The following is an 18318-nucleotide window of genomic DNA, read 5'->3' as shown; positions in this document are numbered from 1 at the left end:
AGACACCCTGAACAGACTGGACTGATTTAGATGTTTTATCAGAAGTTTGGGTTGACAGATCAGAGAAGGTGGACCACATCTTCATCAATAACTTACACTTTATCACAGGAACCTTTATTGGAACATTTTAGGACCTCCTGCTGCTGTCTGCACAGATGTTGTCAGACCTTCTCCCTCATCATTGTCACCCTCTGATGGAGGACCAGCCTTAGGTTAAAGGCATACTATGCAACATTTTTCAGTTAACTAATGTGTTCCATACCGTTTTGAATGATTAAATGAGTCATTTCAGGTCGAACAAAGGTTTTCTCGGCCGCCCTGGGGGTCTGTGGGGGAAATACCGCACTTGCAATTGCAAGAGCTCACGGCCCGCACACACAGAAGTCTCGCTTTACGGAGAGAACTCCGTGTGTTTTTGCCCTGCCATTCACTATATGCACGCGCGAAAGCAACAACAAAGAACCGCGTGTTAACGTCAAATAAACATGCAAGCATATCGAGTTTTATTATTATTATTATTATTTTTATTTTATTTTTTTTATGTTGGCGAGACGCTACCGCGGCGAGGCGGCGGTGGCGGTAGCGTCTCGCCAACATAAAAATAAATAAATAAATAATAATAATAAAACTGGCGAGGCGGCGGCGGCGGCAAGATAGCGCCAAGATAGCGCTGCGGGAAACCCTGATGTTCATACCTTCACTGTGTTAGTCATTGTTTGTACTGCCGTTTTTTCCACTTTTCGTTGCGTTCGCCTGTCTGCTAAGCTCAAAACAACCGAGCCTGGCTTGAAGGAGAAACCAGAACAGCTGAGCATCTTTACGACAGTGCACTTTTACTTTCGCCCTCTGGGGGGAGCCTCGCTGGAAAATCAACCCCGGTTGCATAGTATACCTTTAACGCCTCTGTTACTTCTTCCAGAAACCTTTTAATGAAGAGAAGAAAGAGTCTCCTGCCTGATCTTCTCTCTGATAAATCAGGCTGCCATCCTGGGAGATCTTCTGGATTTTGTCCAGCAGCTCCTGGACCTGCTTCCTGTCCTCCATCTTCTTGTTGTTGAACACATGGTAGTGCCCGCTGCAGCTCTTCAGCAGCTTCTGCAGGTTGGCATCCTCTCTGATGAACTGCTGCACGTCTGTGTCTTCCAGTCGGTCTCCATAGGTGAACAGCAGCATGGTGTGTTTGGAGACAGCAGGACCCAGCATCTTCTGCAGCGTCTCCATGCTCTCCTCCTCCTGGGCGGTGAACCTTCCCAGCTGCAGGGTGAGCAGGAAGACGTGAGGACCAGGAGAGCTCAGCTCCACTGCTTCTAGCAGCGCTTTGTTCCCCTGCTCTGCAGACTCAGTGCTGAAGAGTCCAGGGGTGTCCACCACAGAAACTCTGAGACCTTCAACATCACCTTCTACCTTCTGAGGGCTCAGAGTCACGGGGACGGAGCTGAACCTTCTTTCCCAGGATGGTGTTTCCTGCTGAGCTCTTCCCCACTCTCTCCTGACCCACCAGCACCACTCTGAGCTCTGAGCCTGAAAACAACAGAGTTCATCAGAACATCTCGGTCCATCTGGGCCAGTCCTCAGACATCAACAGTCAGAACACACGCAGCTTCAATCAAGAATGGAGTCTGGTCTTCAGGGAGATCTTTTATTAACACGTGGAGAACAGAAGCTGCAGGAGGAGGTTGTTCCTGAAATGATCATTGACCCAAACACAACGCTGATTTAATTCCTGCTTTCCTGATCTGGGCTTTAACACCAGTCCTCCTCCTGAAGCCTAAGAACAAAGCTTCTGTTACCAAAGGACCAGCTTCTGATTAACACCTTCAATTCACTTCAGTTTATTTAAAGTGTCTTAATGCTTCTGACACATGTTCTCCAAGGAACCAGACATCCAGTTTATACACAGAGATATTAAATCAAAATTAGAGTCAGACATGAGAACATTAGTGACACATTTATTTCAGTAACTCCATCACTCAGTGAAACACGTTAGAAAGATTAATTACACACAGACTGATGAAACAAGCCTTTATTTCTGCTAGATATGATGATTTTCTGCTGACAGCCATGAAAATACAACGTTTCAGATCAAAATATTACATTAGACCAACAAAACAATACAGAAAAATGTTTAATACCTGCTTATAGGTGTTATTGGCCATTTTAACCTGACAAACGAGCAGAACCAGACCCAGTAAGCCTGGTAAAAATGATGCATGCAGTAAATGGCCTGACTGCTGTGTTTATGATCACGTCAGCAGCTGAATTTTTACTGTATAACACAGGCGTACTTCTTCACAGTCCCAACTATAGCTCCCACTGTCATGCCCAAAAAAACCCCAATAGCAGCTCCAACAGGACCAACAGCAGCTACAGCTGAAGATCCAATGGCAGCTCCAGCCATCATCAAGTAACGAATAAACTCGTTATCTTCCTCTGCCCTTTTCCTTGCATCGTCAGGATTTGTACCTGGATTTTCTTTCATAATCAGTTCAGTCTCTTCTTTGATGGCTCTCTCAGCTTCTTGTAACATATCGTTGGTGTAGTAGCTTCCTCCGTTTTTCTGAACCAACGTGTTGATCTTCTTCAGCAGCTTTTGGACCTGAGATGGTACCTTACTTCTGTTGTTGAAGACGTGATATCCTCCAGCACACTGATTAACAAAAGAGCGGAGAGGTGGACTATCGTTAATGAAGTCCTCTATGGGGACCTTATCCTTCTTCAGATCATCTCCATGAGTGAACAGCACCATGGTGTAATGTGCTGCCTGCTCTCCAAAAACCGTCTGAATTAGTTTGACTGTTTCTTGTTCTTCTTCTGTGAATCTGTTTGGATGGATGACAACCAGGAACACGTGAGGACCAGGAGCAGCAAATGAGATGCATCTAACTATCTCTCTCTTCACCTTCTCCTTGTTCCTGGTGTCAAACAGGCCTGGAGTATCCACCACCGCCAGAGTCTGACCATCAAACTCTACCAGTTCTTTCTTACATTCTGATGTCAGGGAGGAAGAAGACAGTTTAGATTTAAACGCTTCCATCCCTAAGATGGTGTTTCCTGCTGCACTCTTCCCAACTCCAGTTTTCCCAACAAGCACCATCCTGAGGTCTGGTTCTCGTAGTTCTGTTGGAGAACAACACATTAATGATGATGATAAAGACTGGATGTTGACTGAGTTAAATTTGTTAAAAAGTGTTGGAGCTTCTAAAGATTCCTCCAACGCTGCCTCACTTACTGAACTGATAAGGACCTTCAGCATCGAAAACTTCTTTTAGGGGTGGAGAACTCAGTTAAATTGAACTTAAAGGTTATTAAAACGATCAGATAGGAGAGGGTTATGCGTAAATACTGTTAATTCTTCACAATCAATCCCATATGTCAGCCAAGGTCTAAAGCATAGAAATTAAGAGTAGACCCCATATTGACTGCGCAGGAATTACGGCCACCATCTTGTGGTGGTCGACCTGCTACCCTATCCTGCTGATTCAAGCTGAACACACTAATGACGCCTCAGCACTGTCAATAGTCTGTTGACTATTGAGGTCAGGGCTTGAGGGATAACTTTTAACAAGTAAGATGAACAGACATTGGTTATATTTTTGATTAGAATGAGATTTTTACACATGTACAAATGTGTTTGTGTATATAGTAAGAAAACGATTATTTAAAAAGTAACAATTAGTAAAAAAGTATCAGTTGCTATGTTTTGCAACATACATACATCCTGTCAGAATATTCTATTACTTTTAAACCCACTAAGATTATTTAAATGCACTATTTAAATGCACTGAACCATTTGTTATAATACCTATACTTTTAAAGTTTTCAGCAAAAAAAAAGAAAATTAGTTCAATATTCAGCAAGTTATAATTGATTAAAATTTATTCTGGCTTCAACACATTACACTGATCAGAGCTGTCGACCGCCCCAACATGGTGCCCCCATAGGCGACAGCGGTCGATGCGGCGTCTACTCTTATATTATGCCCATGGTCTAAAGTATGTAGCCAAGAGTGCGTCGGTTTATGCACATTTTGAGCAAAACCAATTGAATCTAGGATAGTTTTAAAGGCTACACTAAGGTTATCACATTTCTGTGTCAACATGAATGTTAAAATCACCCACTATAATAACCTTGTCAGTGTTTAACACCAAATCAGATAAGAAGTCTAACAGCTGATCCAAAAACTGAGAGCAAGGGCCTGGTGGACGATACAAAACACCAAACAGAAGAGGTTTTATTGCTTTGCAGTTTGGATGAGGGAAACTGAGGGTTAAATGTTCAAAAGAACTGTAGTTATTAATTGGCCTGGGACTAATTAATAAATCAGACTGAAAGATAGTTGCCACTCCTCCTCCTCTTCCCACAGATCTGGGAATGTGGAAATTTGAATAATTGGAGGGAGTTGACTCATTTATACTAACATAGTCCTCTTGTAGCCAGGTTTCTGTGAGACAAAACAAATCAATCTGTTTATCAGAAATCAATTCGTTAACTAACAAAGTCTTTGGAGGGAGACTTTTATTTTTTGGTTCAAGGTGAACCGTATGGATTTTTATTAGATTTTTATGATTTGTTCCTTTTAGATCAGTTTTTGATCTGTTAAGTTTTGGCCGTGGGAAAGACACCGTCTCAATAGGATAATGGGTGGGTAACAGTACAGAAGCTGCAGAGAGGTGTGTTAAACTACGGCTCTGCTTCCTGGTCTGGACCCTGGATTGTCAGCATTTAGGAGGACTAATAAATCCGGCCAGATTTCTAGAAAGAAGAGCTGCACCATCCAAAGTGGGATGGATGCCGTCTCTCCGGATCAGACCAGGTTTTCCCCAGAAAGATCTCCAGTTATCAATGTAGCCCACGTCGTTTTCAGGACACCACCTAGACAACCAGCGGTTGAATGATGACATGCGGCTAAACATGTCATCACTGGTCAGATCAGGCAGGGGACCAGAGAAAATTACGGAGTCCGACATTGCTTTAGCAAACTCACACACCGAAGCAACACCAACTTTGACACACTGATCGGGTGTCATTACCGCCAGCGTGAATAACAATTTTGCGGTATTTACGCTTATCCTTAGCCAGCAGTTTTAGGTAAGATTCTATGTCGCCCGTTCTGGCCCCTGGTAGGCATTTAACTATGGTCCCTGGTGTCTCTAGTGCCACGTTTCTGACTATGGAGCTGCCAATCATCAGGGTCGGCTTCTCAGCAGGTGTGTCGCTGAGTGGGGAAAATTTGTTAGAAACGCAGATGGGTTGGTGGTGAACTGGGGGCTGTAATCTAGAGCTATGCTTCCTACGAACCGTCACCCAGCCGGCCTGCTTACCCGGCTGCTCGGGTGCTTCTGGAGGACCGCTACATAAAGTTACTCTATGTGGCTCCGCGCTAGCAGAGGGGCGGCTATCTTCACTCTTGTTCACCTGCTCACTCCCCTATGTAGTCCTGCCACAAACCTCTGCAATCTGCCATACCATTCTGTCAAGATCAGGGACAGATGGACCCAGTATTCAGCCAGACAAAAAGGAGGTATGATTAAAGAAGGTTTAATAAAAGTGTTCTTGACAATACAGGTACAAGCAGGCTCCGTGGTCAGAATAACAGTCCAAAATCCGGTACACAAGAAGCAATCCAAAAACAGGCAGAAGTACAGATCGGGGTAAGGCAAACTCAAAATATCACCAGGCAGCTCCAGGTTGGAAAAACGGGTAGGCAGACAGACAGGGCAGGAATATCAGAATAAGGAATCAGGCTGGCTCAGACATCAAGAGGCAATCAGGGTAATATCTACAGGTCAGTCAAAAAGAGAACGCTGGACAAAACTCACCAAAGGCTTGTTAATGGTATGGCAGATTGCAGAAGTTTGTAGCAGAACTATATAGGGGAGTGAGCAGGTGCACAGCAGTGAAGACTAATTACAAGTGACAGGTGGAAATAATCAAAGGGAAGGTGGTAACTGAAATGAACTGAAATGATTGGTTAGTGACTGGAGGTTGACAGGTGAGCAGATCTGATTGGCTGGTAACTGGTGATCGAGGAGTGACAGATAAAAAGGTTGAGTAAGATGGCAGATTGCTGGGAGGAGACGGAACTGAACTGGAAACAGAGATGTGAACTGATCAAAATAAAGCAAAGAACAAACATAAATCAAAACAAAACCCAAATCGTGACACCCCCACCACTTTGCCCCAACCCAGAGACACAGTTCTAGTTTTCTATTAATAACACTATTGATGTATTCATTTTATTAATCTTAGGTTATACTAAAAGTGTGGAGAGGCACATTCCTGGCTTTTACACTTGATTTTTGTTGTTTAAATATTAATAAATATGTAAAAATAAATGAAACCTTTACTGTCCCCGTTTCCTAATTTCGTCTTGATGAGATGTATTAATTTTTGTCCACGAGCAACAAATGTCCCTAGATTTAATTTCAGAAATCTGGTCACCTTACATTACGAGGCTAAAGCTAGAGCAGCGCCCTCTTACCACGCCAAAGAAGCAAACTGTGTGAAACACGAGAAGTTTCCAAACGTGAAGTGCAGCAACAGAGAATAAGCAAAAGAGGTAAACTGTCCGTTCTACTAAAAGCCCTTCAGACAGAAGCTGGTGGTTGCATTGTGTCAGAGACAGGAAGACTGTGGTGACTGCTGAGCAACAAGCACATCCCCGTCACTTTAGGTCCTAAAGAACTAAACTCTTTGGTGGCTGGAAAAAAGGGAAAAAAAAGGGAAAAAAAAAAAAAAAAAAAAAAAAGAACTAAACTCTGCAGGTGTTGGGTTTTTGCTGCAGAGTGACAAGATTTCATGGTTATCATTTGGACAGAAATGAACTTTCCTGTCTTATGAAAAACTCTTCTGACATTCTTCACTTTAACCAAAAGTCAATCAGACAGATTTTCTAGATTAGGTCTAGTTTATCTAGTGTTTCAGAGATGATAGAAAACAACTTTTAGTGAATAAAGCTGGACTTGTACTCACGAAGCATGCGGTTGGCCATGTCTACGTTTCACAGCTCGTTGATCTCTGCTGACGGTATCGATGCAGGAGCTCAGATACTGAACCCCTCCTGCCAGCTCTGGGTATTATCTGCTCCTGACTCCTCCCTCTGATGCCTCTGGCTGGAGAACAGTCATGGTTCTACGCTAGAAATTAATAACCTACGATGGGTTAAAAGCATCAGCACCAGGTGCCACACCTGACAAGAATCTGAATCAGTGGAGCCAGATTCCTAATGGACAGTCATAAAAACCCGGAAACAGTCTGGCTGCTGGAGGGTTGAATATGAAAGTCTCTCTAGAAACGGCAGGATGACTGAAACCAGCAGAGCTGCATCTGGATAAAGGAGAAGAGTTCTGACGTCCTCTGGAGAGAACCATGATGGAGGAACCATGATTGACAGAACAATGGTGGACAGAAAACCATGATTGACAGAACCATGGTGGACAGAACCATGATGGAGGAACCATGATTGACAGAACCATGGTGGACAGAACCATGATGGAGGAACCATGATTGACAGAACCATGGTGGACAGAGCCATGATGTAGGAACCATGATTGACAGAACCATGGTGGACAGAACCATGATGGAGGAACCAAGATGGAGGAACCGTGATGGACAGAACCATGGTGGACAGAGCCATGATGTAGGAACCATGATGGAGGAACCATGATTGACAGAACCATGGTGGACAGAAAACCATGATTGACAGAACCATGGTGGACAGAAAACCATGATTGACAGAACCATCACGGACAGAGCCATGATGGAGGAACCGTGATTGACAGAACAATGGTGGACAGAACCATGATGGAGGAACCATGATTGACAGAACAATGGTGGACAGAACCATGATAGAGGAACCAAGATGGAGGAACCATGATGGACAGAACCATGGTGGAAGGAGCCATGATGGAGGAACCATGATGGAGGAACCATGATTGACAGAACCATGGTGGACAGAGCCATGATGGAGGAACCATGATGGAGGAACCATGATTGACAGAACCATGATGGAGGAACCATGATTGACAGAACCATGGTGGACAGAAAACCATGATTGACAGAACCATGATGGACAGAGCCATGAAGGAGGAACCATCATTGACAGAACCATGACGGACAGAGCCATGATGGAGGAACCGTGATTGACAGAAAAATGGTGGACAGAACAATGGTGGACAGAACCATGATGGAGGAACCATGATTGACAGAACAATGGTGGACAGAACAATGGTGGACAGAAAACCATGATTGACAGAACCATGACGGACAGAACCATGATGGAGGAACCGTGATTGACAGAACCATATAGGACAGAACCATGATGGACAGAGCCATGAAGGAGGAACCATCATTGACAGAACCATGGTGGACAGAACCATGATAGAGGAACCAAGATGGACAGAACAATGGTGGACAGAACCATGATGGAGGAACCATGATGGACAGAACAATGGTGGACAGAACCATGATAGAGGAACCAAGATGGAGGAACCATGATGGACAGAAAACCATGATTGACAGAACCATGACGGACAGAACCATGATGGAGGAACCGTGATTGACAGAACCATATAGGACAGAACCATGATGGACAGAGCCATGAAAGAGGAACCAAGATGGAGGAACCATGATGGACAGAACCATGGTAGACAGAACCATGATGGACAGAACCATGGTGGACAGAACCATGATAGAGGAACCGTTTAAAAAGTGTGCCAATGTTGAAACCATTGTTATATAAGGTATTCTAATGTTAAATAATTTACTGAACGGTTATAAAACAAAGGATTCTGGGTAATCTTCCAAGCGACAGCTTTAATGCACGTTCTTGCGCCAAAGAAACGCAGAACATCTTCTGCCAGGGAGCTAGATGAGCAGATCTCCCGCTCCACTATACATTCCTTTCTGAGCATGTTACTAAAACAATCCTCCATGCACACAGTCTGCAGGATTAAAACAACAAATCTACTTCAACATCCAAATCCAAATGAAGACAGAGAAAGAACATCTTGGGTGTCTTGGAAAGAGGACAAGGTGGCTGGAATGGAGAAAGAACGGCCCCATAGGATCCATTTGCACAGAAAGCAGCGCTGAGAGGGCAGCTTTGTTTTTAGCTTTGACTGCTGAGTCCATCTGATGTAGGTTGTCTTTTTTTAGTGATTCCATCTATTTTATTGTTGTTTCTCTTTTGTGAATCATTGTGGTGTCCTTGAGTTGCACTTTACAATAAAATTATTATTACAGACACTCCTGAGTCTTTACAATCTCTGCTTTAAATATTTGAAGGTCTGGTTTCTAGATTTTGAGTCTGTATGCAGCCATGAAGTCCAAAGGCAGCAGAACGTCACTGTTTTATGAAATATGTTTCCAATTAGAACCAATGAACCAACCTAAGCAGTTGGGCCTGAAACTAAAACTCACACACGAAATAAAAGTTCTCCACCATCTAAACACAGACTCTGCAAACTGCACTCCTTCACGTTTCTGAATCAACAGAAAAGGGAAGTTCAGTTAGTCTGCCTCCTGTGGCTGGTGGAGGTTAGGGTTTCTCACGTCAACATTCTGCAAAGAACAGGTCTAAAGAAATGCAGAAGGCCTAGTAAAATAACCCTATCTGAAAATAAAACAATTCATTATTTAAAGATTTAATAATAACCTGCATCAGGTTTTATTTCTCCACCTTGGTGTAACTGTCATACTTGAAGCGAGACTGTGAATGAGAGCAACCACGGAGGCAGACAGTTCAGTAAAAGAGTTTATTGTAAAAGATCCGGTTTGAATAGAGACGGTGTAATGAAGACGTCTTCATTACTGGGACTGTTCTATAAAAGTAACCAGTATAGCACTTTAAGATTACTTTTGCACTTTAAACTTGCACTTGAACTAGCACTTTATTTAGCACAGTACTTTAAGCATCAATTTGCACAGCAATAACCATTTGCACACCAGAAGTTTTAATTATTTATTGAATATTTATTGGATATTTTAATAATTAGCATGTAGCTTTTTGTTTCAGGCTCTGCGCAGCTGCTCCTCATTAGGAAATGGGGTGGATGTCTGTTGAAAGAAGAAATGTTATTTGGAGCTAAGGTCTACTGTCCAGAAACATAAGCAAATGGTGGTGTAGAATCTGTGAGAAGTGTGAGAATAAACAGTGTTAGGATTTGCTGACTTACCTGTTTTTCTATGTCCTCTCCAGGGTGTTTGGACAAATGCTTCCCCGGGAGCCCAGACACCATTTATATTCAATTCAATTAAATTCAATTTTATTTATATAGCGCCAAATCATGAAACATTTCATCTCAAGTCACTTTACAAAGTCAAGTTTTATCATATTATACAGATTGGGTCAGATTATACAGATTGGTCAAAAATGTTCTATATAAGGAAACCAGTTGATTGCATCAAGTCTCTCCAAGCAGCATTCACTCCTCCTGAAAGAGCGTAGAGCCACAGTGGACAGTCGTCTGCATTGTTGATGGCTTTGCAGCAATCCCTCATACTGAGCATGCATGAAGCGACAGTGGAGAGGAAAACTCCCCTTTAACAGGGAGGAGAACCTCCAGCAGAACCAGAACCAGGCTCAGTGTGAACGCTCATCTGCCTCCACCCACTGGGGCTTAGAGAAGACAGAGCAGAGACACAGAAAGCTCAGAAGCTCACATTGACCCAGGAGTACTTTCTATGTTAGAGAAGACAGAGCAGAGACACAGAAAGCTCAGAAGCTCACACTGACCCAGGAGTACTTTCTATGTCAGATGGTAATAGTGGATGATCTGCCTCCCCTGATGATGTCACAGCTAACAGAACGCCAGACCAGGTGTACCTTCTATGAAGAGAAAATGAGAGAGAACAAAACGTTAAAAGCTGAAATAACAACAAACAATGCAGATTGGAGAGCAGTAGGAGAACTCAGCAGAGAGAGAGAAATAGACCCTGATGTCCTCCAGCAGCCTAAGCCTATAGCAGCATAACTATAGAGGTAGCTCAGGGTAACATGAGCCACTCTGACTAGAAGCTTTGTCACAAAGGAAAGTTTTAAGATTAGTCTTAAAAGTAGACGGGGTGTCTGCCTCACGGACCAAAACTGGGAGTTGGTTCCACAGGAGAGGAGCCTGATAGCTAAAGGATCTGCCTCCCATTCTACTTTTAGAGACTCTAGGAACCACCAGCAGACCTGCAGTCTGAGAGCGAAGTGCTCTGTTAGGAACATACGGGGTAATCAGAGCTCTGATATATGATGGAGCTTGATTATTAAGGGCTTTATACGTTAGAAGGAGAATTTTAAATTCTATTCTTGATTTAACAGGAAGCCAATGAAGGGAAGCTAAAACAGGAGAAATATGATCCCTCTGGTTGATTTTCATCAGAACTCTTGCTGCAGCATTTTGGATCAGCTGAAGGCTTTGAACTGCATTTTGTGGACTTCCTGATAGTAAAGAATTACAATAGTCCAGCCTTGAAGTAACAAATGCATGGACTAGTTTTTCAGCATCACTCCTGGACAGAATGTTTCTAATTTTGGCGATATTCCTGAGGTGAAAAAAGGAAACTCTGGAAACCTGTTTAATATGGGATTTAAATGTCTTGGTCAAAAATAACACCAAGAATTTTTACTTTATTACCAGAGGCCAAGTTAATGCCATCCAGATTAAGTGATTGATTAAGAAGTTTATTTTTTGAGGACTCTGGTCCACTCTACTTGAACAGATCTACTGTTTTCAAGTGGGTCAGCAAAAAAAAAAAAAAAACACGTTCTGTAAACTCCAAGACACAGTTTAGGGATTAAAAGGTAGCTCTCATGTTTTTCAGAAAAATGCCTGATTAGTACAACAACTAATCATATATTTCCATAAATCTAAACACAGACTCTGCAAACTGCATTCCTGCACGTTTCTGGATAAACAGGAATGGGAAGTGCAGTTAGTCAGCTTCCTGTGGCTGGTGGCGGTCTGGGTTTCTCATGTCAACATTCTGCACAGATCAGATCTAAAGAGATGCAGAAGGCCTGGTAAAAAAAAAAAAACTATCTCAGAATAAAACAATTCATTATTTAAAGGTACCCACTCAAAATCAACATGCACCAGCTTTTACTTCGCCACCTTGGTATAAGACGTCTGTCAGCAGCTGATGGTCCCTCCCTTCCTGCACACAGACACTCTGACTCAGACAAAAACTCTAAGGAGGTATGTCCGCAGAACAATGTTCAAGAACCTCATTAGCTGAAGGAAAAGTGCAGATCTGTGACCGCCCATCCTGAAAGTTTCCCACTGGAGACTGAAGGGTGTGAAGTGGGTCGACAGAGTTAGCCGTGGTTCCTGTAAATCCAGCAGGTCTGTAAGCAGCGAGCTCCCCAGAGGAAGCAGAGACTATTTCAGCTCTGAATTTTGTTGTTGAGGTTTATGTCTGGTTGAAAGCAACGTGCCGCCTATCCAGAGAGAACGAGCTGCTCTCTGCAGGCAGTAAGCGTTTTGACTGCAGGTTTGAGTCCAGCTAAAGCCTTTTATATTGTTGTTAATATTATATACATAGTTTGAAAAGTGTGGCAATGTTCAAACATTTAGGTTCTTAAAATCCATTTGTAGCCTGTTGGATTGGAAGCCACAGAAGTGTGGGACTTTCACAGCCACCAAGGATCCGCCCTCTCAGCATGGTGGGATCAGTGCTACAAAAGCTTTTGTTCCCACAGACTCATTCTACCTCACTCCTTCCTAGGACTCTCAAAGAGAGACAGTCCACCCTGCATAAGCCAGCCATGCATGGGGCCACATTGGCCTCGAAAGACCCACAAGCCAGCAGGGGAGAAATCCCTCTTGGCCCGGAGGACCTGACCGGGCAAATCAGAGTTAAGTCTGCTGTATTAACTTCAGCGTCAGACGCCGGAGGAAAGAATCCCTCCATGCCAAAAACAGCTTTTTAATTCAATTCAATTTTATTTATATAGCGCCAATTAATGAAACATGTCATCTCAAGGCTCTTTCTAAAGTCAGCTTCCATCAGATCCTCCAGGTTGGTGAGAAAGTTTCCTCTCTAAGGAAACCCAGCAGGTTGCATCAAGTCTCTCCAAGCAGCATTCACTCCTCCTGAAAGAGCGTAGAGCCACAGTGGACAGTCGTCTGCATTGTTGATGGCTTTGCAGCAATCCCTCATACTGAGCATGCATGAAGCGACAGTGGAGAGGAAAACTCCCCTTTAACAGGGAGGAGAACCTCCAGCAGAACCAGAACCAGGCTCAGTGTGAACGCTCATCTGCCTCCACCCACTGGGGGTTATTTCTCCTCAGCTGTTACAGGAAAGGTGACTTGAGACGGCGGGGATCGGCCTCCTTTACCCACTTCCCACGCTGAGAGGAAAATGGAGCTGAAAACTTAACTGCAACCGGGTCAGCGACCGCTGCAGGGCCTCGGACCGGCCCACTCCTGTTCCAACCACGTTTGGGCTGGGCCACAGAGCCACATGCTAGCCCGCTGCTGAAAGAGTCAACGTATCCCCTCTTTCCACTGCTCTCTTCCTTGGATGGCCAAAGTGAACCAAAGTCACACGAGGCACTGACGGGTTCAGCAGAGAAACCACAGGCAAAGCTAAATGGTTGTTTAGAAAGCTTGTTGTTACGTCCCAGAAAGGGGCCAACATATTTAAGGACACGTAGACAGGAATGAGGGTTAACAAAAATATTTAATTTTAAACCTTTCTTGAACTTTCAGCTGCTTTGCTTCTCTGTGGAGGGAGAGAAAAAAAAGAGAGAGAGAGTTTAAATACCCTCTGTTGTGAAGCGAGCGGAAGGGGGGGGGGGGTGCTCTCAAACATGTTGAGACCAAGGCGGACCAATAGCACCACAACTAATGTAAGCAAATTACCAAACAAAATAAAAATTATTCAACTCTAAAATCTCTCAACAAAAAAACCCTCAACTAAAGTCTATACAAAACAATCTAAAAAACCCCCAAATAAACAAAATTGTGTGCCCAAAGCACATAACACTTGTGTAATGCGTATATTGTGTTTTTAAACACATGGAGCTAGCTCCTTGCTTGCATGTTGATACCAAGCTTTTGCCGATGTGATTCGAGTGTGCTTTTATGGTTATCGCCACAAGGGTTTCATACATTGATGGGATATTAATGGTAATGTTATCCAGCTCACTCATTATGGCTAAAAATAAAGCCAAAGTTTTTGCTACATGTGATGAAAAGATTAAGGAACTAATGAATTTTATTGCAAACCCAACTAAAGATGCTCTGATTACAGATGTTCTTTGCCAGATTACCCTGCTGCATCAGCAAAGATCCCAACTGAAAGCTAAACAGCTTCTTCAGCTACAGGTTGAGCATCAGATGGTTTTAGACAGAGTTAGTGCTGCCAGATGTGAGCTCTCAAAGGCCGAGGTGAGGATGGAGGAAGCTGACGCTGAGACCAAGGACCCTAAAGCTCCTGATGTCAGCGAGGCTGCGTCTCACCAGAGAAGTGAATTCTCCACCCTTTAGGTGAAATCTTCACATGATCAACCTCAGCAGGTTGAGTCATTGCAGGAGCTGGAATCACAGAACAGCTCTGCAGTTTCTAACGCAGCACCTAGAACAGAACCAGTCTTTCCAAATTTAGAACAGAACCTCTAAACTTTGAGTTTACAGGAAGTACTTCCACAGACTCCATGGGAGATGCTGGAAGTCAGACTGTCCACGATGAAGCCCTGCTTCATCCTGCTGCAGTGCACAGCCCCAAAGAGCACCAGGTAAACAACTCTGCAGACACAGGTGGTTCAGATTGGAGGGATGAGCAGACATCACACCTGACTCATACCACCACCTGTCCTGACTCTGTGCCGCCCCCTAAGGGCCAGAAGAGTCACACAGGTGGTCCACACCAACCTAAGCCCCCACCACATGTCAAAGTTCACACCTTGGAAAACTCTCAATTAGATCAGGAACATTCTTCCTTACATCAAAGGTTAGTTCACAGACAGATTTGATTTCCCAGGTGGTCCAGGGCCACCTCTTAATCACGGTTTACTTATTCTCCAACTTGAGTCCTTCGCTCGGGACATAGAACACTTCGACCCAGATAATCAGGATTCAAACATTCATAATTATCTGCAGGAAGTCTAACACTCTCTCTTTGACAGTTAACTTTTAAAGTTAGTGCAGAAAATCCGCTAGCCTAAATGCTATCAGCTTAAAGCTCCGCCATTGTTCAATAGTGCTATGAGCGTTGTCACCGCATTAATATTGAATATTAATGTCTATTTAAATAAGTTTTGCTAACTTTAGGATTAGCCGATTTTAGTGACCTATCGCTACAGCGACCCCTACCTCCCACAGGTATAATAGCATTGATAAAATCTAGCCCCCTAAAGTTAACGATTTTATTGAGGAAATCTTTCTTTAAAATGTTATTTTATGAAATAATGTTTTGTCTGTTGCCCCCATCAGGGAGGGGCTTGGGAGGCCTTGGGGCGCCCTACAGCAGCCACTTGCGGCGCTCTTGGGGAGTTCTGCGGTGACGGATGTGGGTTACTGACCTGGTAGCTGTGCTGCCGCTGGGTGGGTCCGGGGTGGGTCTGGGGTCCCTGGGGCGCGCCGCCCTTGGGCGGGGGCCCCGTTGGAGCCTCGGGGTTTTAGGTTCCGGGGGGTGTGCCGCTTGGGGTCTGGGCCGGCGCGCACCCGGGTGTCCGCCCCTGCACGGGGCCTCTGGTGTGCTGGGGGGCCTCGGGGCCTGTTGAGCTGGTAGGGGGTCATGGTCATTAACATCTCAGGGCAGATGCTCTTCCCCTTCTTTGGGTTGGCACTCTGCTAGTGGGGGGAGGGGAGGGTGGGGGAGTAGGGACTAACCCAGCCTGGATGTCTATTGTTGTATGTATGGTGAGTTGTTTGAATGTTAGTGTTGGGGTCTTGGCGGGGGGCTGCTGTGGGGAGCGAGCGGCTTGCCGGGTCTGGGGCTGTTGCCTCTGCTCTCCCCAGAAAGGGGTGGGGTGGCTAGGGTAAGGTGGGGGAAGCAGGGGGTTTATTAGGTATTTATTCAATCCCCCACACTTGGGATTGTTGGTTGTGTGTGTTATGTGGGAAGGTGTATACAGCATCTTTTTTGTAAGTCTGTGTGTGGTGAGTGGGGCACTAGGGAGGGATGGTGTGAATTATTATTATTATTTTTTTTTTCAGGTTTGGGTCCGGTCCGCTCCCTCTCCCAAGAACATCTCAACGTCCCCCACGTCCTGCCCCCCTCCGCTGCGCCGGCAGGCGCCTTGGCCCGCTGGCGCTTTGGCGGCCCTCAGGTTTTGGGCGGGTTCCCGGGTGGTCCCGGGGGGGGGGGTTGCAGATTTCCTGTGGTGGCCCCTCTTGGGCGCACTGCTTTGGGGGCCCCTTTGGGAGTCCGGGGTTACGGGTCCCCTGACTCCTGCCTCTGTGCTCGGGGAAGGTGGGTCTTCGGTTCTCCACAATCACTATCAAGCCATTTCCTTCTGGATAATTTTCACCTAAATTAGTGCACTCTCACAATCTCCCACAGGTGCTGGGTCCCAGGTATTAAATGTTCACTTATATACAGAAAGGCTATAATTTATTTATTTACTTTCTTTTACTGTCCTTTCTCAGGTATCACATTACACATGTCATCTTAAATAATAATACGTATGATTTAGCAATGGTATCAAGGTGTTACACGATTGTATCAGTTGCTTTATGTCTGTTGGTTGTGCTGTTCTTTTTGTGTCTCTTTCCAGGTGATGGAGCAGACAAAGAAGGTTTTATCATTCTCTCCCTTTTATCTCTTCTTTCTTTCACCTCTTCTCTTTTTTTCTCTTCTTGTTCTTTCTTTACTCTCCCATTGTAGTGTCCATATAATTTGAAATTCTCCCTGCGGGAATCACAATAAAGCTATTTACATACATAAATCAAGTGGAGCATTATGGCGAAAGCTGTTTGCTCCACTTATGAAAGTAAATTCTGTCGAGCTCTATTTGGCATTAAGATATCAATTCTTATTGCCACATTGCTAGACAGGACACTGGGGGGAAAAATGTTTTTTGTAACTCAGGATTTGGATTGTGAATGGGTTGAAACCACTGGTCTCTATTTATTCACTGGATCGCTGATTGGCCGTATATAATACACGTCGCTCTGAAGCCACCAGCCGCCATATTGGTACTCCCTATTTTCCTCCAGTAACTAGGGAATATGTGCGCTACAGCATCGAATAACAACGGTGTTCTCGTGTTCAGGGGGGGCTTAAGACTTTTAAAATGTCAAATGCCATATAGTTTTATGCTGTGTCTGTGCATTAGCCTTTAAATCTGACATAGATTTACAATAGAGCTAAATTAATGAACCAATTTAAGCTTCAGTTTCTACACTAGAAAAATCACATAAATAATAATAATACTGCAATCAACCAAATCTATCTATCTCTCTCTCTCTCTCTCTCTCTCTCTCTCTCTCTCTCTCTCTCTATATATATATATATATATATATATATATATATATATATATATATATATATATATATATATATATATATATATATATCACAGGCCGGCTCAGTGCCCATGACAAAAAGGAGGGGAGACAAAACAGTTTAGGCAAATCAATAGTTTATTGTAACCTATAAGTAACTTTAAATAAATAAAACAGGGATGAGATGTGAGTGTGTAAGAATGTTTAGTGTGTGCAGTGTATGAGTGGGTGAACATTTATGTGAGAATGTGTCTGAGTGTTAACAAAAACTAAACCAACCAACCAACAAAGTGAGTACCTGGAGGAGCAGAGAGAGAGAGTGTTAGTGGAGCCCAACTTATATAGTGAGCCCAAGTGGCTCCAATTAGTAAGAGCCGCCTCTGCCTGCAGGAGGAACCGCCCCTGCAGGTCAGAGGAAAGGGCCGTGACGTTCCAAACACTACAACAATGACAGCATCATTCATTTAATCATTGACATTTCACAGCGAATTATTTTCTATTTAATCTAATTTCTATTTTCTAACGTTAGACACAATGTCAATGACTAACTCGGTCAATGTGATCGAGTCGGTTCGAGGTAGGCAGACTGTTAGGCTACAGACTAAACTATAGGATACATCAGCGTATATATAGATTCTCTTGGTAGTTGATAGTGTTAGTACATCCACTGACTGTAGAATTACCTGTGAAACGTTTTCACTCAGCCAGAAAACTGCTTGTTGTTGCAACCAAATCCTGTGGGATTCTGGGAGAGTAGGGAGTAGCAAGATGGCGGCCAGTGACTTCAGTTTTTCAGCAAAATCAGCACTCCAGTGAATAAATAGAGATCAGTGGTTGAAACACATGCCAAATGTTCTACATTAGTTAAGCTAAT

General features: G+C 43.9%; 1 pseudogene; it reads right to left on the bottom strand.

Annotated features, from left to right (window-relative positions):
* Positions 1-823: 823 nt before the first annotated feature.
* LOC110366392 lies at positions 824-7082 on the bottom strand (annotated as a pseudogene).
* Positions 7083-18318: the final 11236 nt, after the last annotated feature.

This window comes from Fundulus heteroclitus, unplaced genomic scaffold (genome assembly GCF_011125445.2).
Source record: "Fundulus heteroclitus isolate FHET01 unplaced genomic scaffold, MU-UCD_Fhet_4.1 scaffold_59, whole genome shotgun sequence".
Taxonomy (NCBI): Eukaryota; Metazoa; Chordata; class Actinopteri; order Cyprinodontiformes; family Fundulidae; genus Fundulus; species Fundulus heteroclitus.
The sequence above is the reverse complement of the archived record's forward strand: the minus strand, read 5'-3'. Positions and strand labels throughout refer to the sequence as shown.